We start from the raw sequence: 2,156 nt of genomic DNA, 5'->3' as shown, positions 1-2,156 counted from the left end.
CGCAGCGCAAACGACGGACTTTTAAACTAGAGGTCGCTATTAAAAAAATCACCCCTCATGAAAATAATGCTCGAACTTTAGCACGCATTTTCATCAGGAGAACTGGTGTAAAACATACGAATCAGAAGCTTCAAAAGTGGAGGGAGCAGCTTTTTTTGAAGGCAACTCACTTTCAGCTTTATTAACTTTGATATTTCGGCAGCGAGCCGAAATATCAAAGTAAATAAAGCGAGCGAGCGAGGCGAGCGAGCGATCAGATGGAAATATCTAAATGTGGACTTGCCTTGCACCCTTTGAGCACATGTTTTGTTTTCATCATTTCAATTATTTTAATCGTAAGTCAAAGTAAATAAAATTGAAGTACGTTGCTGTCAAAAAATACACTCTACTTTGTAGGTATGCGTCGAATCTCAGCCGTTGTAAATATTGACAAAGACGGGGACGTTGCGTGGATATGGTACCATATTTGATTTACATTATAAGAGTCATATATGCGCCACAACTTCGCCCTCGCCGTTTATCAACTGCGTCTAAAAGTCAGCTTGTATTTTGGTGAGGAATATTATTATAGGTATGTTACTCGGAATACAGATTATCCGTTGTCTGCGCAAGGCCTTATACTACAAGTCATTTAACTACGTTACTGTATTTTTGTACTTTTATGTAAAAAGTGACTAGTTTGTAGGTAAACATATATTTTACTTCTTGTTACTTATTCTTAATTAAAGTTGAAAATATTTTTGTTATTGTTTTATTTGTCTACTAGCTGCTGCCCGGCACTTTGTTCTTGTGGATTTAGGGTTTTGGATATCCCATGGGAACTCTTTGATTTTCCGGGGAAAATAAATATACTCTTCCAGCGTACATAGTTACTAAACGACGATTCCAGTGGTTTCGTTCATGTAGTAAGTAGTTCAATGCAATTATTTTCTAAAATATTCCACATTTTTAAAATATTGATTCTTCCTTCCAGTAAAATATGTGACATCGCGCCGTACTGGCAGAAAGCTATTGAGTGTAAATGGCTATACATTTTGTACTCAACGAGGCTTGGGGCTTAAAACCAGATGGAGTTGTTCGACCCATCACAACAGGGGCTGCTACGCCTATTTACACACCATAGACGACCAAGTTATCAAAATTAGAAATCAACATAACCACCCTTGCCACCAATTATCTTAACTACGTAATTAAAATTTATTGGTGGTTGTTGAATGAAATGAATATTTATTAATCAAAACTTGGTTACATATATGTATTTTTAGGGTTCCGTACCTCAAAAGGAAAAACGGCACCCTTATAGGATCACTTTGTTGTCTGTCTGTCTGTCTGTCTGTCTGTCAAGAAACCTACAGGGTACTTCCCGTTGACCTAGAATCATGAAATTTGGCAGGTAGGTAGATCTTATAGTTGATATTTAGGGAAAAAATCTGAAAACCGTAAATTTAGGGTTAGATCACACAAAAAAATTAAATTGTGGTCATGAACTAATAATTATATTTTCAATTTTCTAAGTAAGTTAACTATATCAAGTGGGGTATCATATGAAAGTTCTTCACCTGTGCATTCTAAAACAGATTTTTATTTATTTTTATGTATCATAGTTTTTGAATTATCCTGCAAAATGTCGAAAAAATACGACTGTAGTACGGAACCCTCATTGCGCGAGCCTGACTCGCATTTGGCCGGTTTTTTTATGGAATCTTGGCCCTTAAACTAGGAGAGCCCGTATATTAAGGGGCCGTGCCTAACCAAACATAGTAGTTGAATTTAAATTAGGAACAAATACAAAGGTTGTGTGTTTTTGCGTGCGAGTGTGTGTGTGTGTGTTTGTGTATGTGTGTGTGTGTGTGTGTGTGTGTGTTTGTGTGTGTGTTTGTTTGTGCTTGTGTGCTTGTGTGCATGACGTGAGTGCATTCTCAAAGCATATATTCAAAATGGATACCATTATCGACTTTATGACTATCAATTGTTGAATTTGTAAGATAGCGATGTAATTGTGATAATAATTAATTGCATAAACTTGACACTATAGCTAATTTAAATTTGAAATAAAAAAAGACTTTTGTATTTTTATTGATCACGCCATAATCATTTTTGAATTGTGCTAAACAATTTCGAAATATCACTACTTTGGGAAATTTACAACGGTAAAT

This window comes from Maniola hyperantus, chromosome 10 (assembly GCF_902806685.2).
Source record: "Maniola hyperantus chromosome 10, iAphHyp1.2, whole genome shotgun sequence".
Taxonomy (NCBI): Eukaryota; Metazoa; Arthropoda; class Insecta; order Lepidoptera; family Nymphalidae; genus Maniola; species Maniola hyperantus.
Note: the sequence above shows the minus strand (reverse complement) of the source record.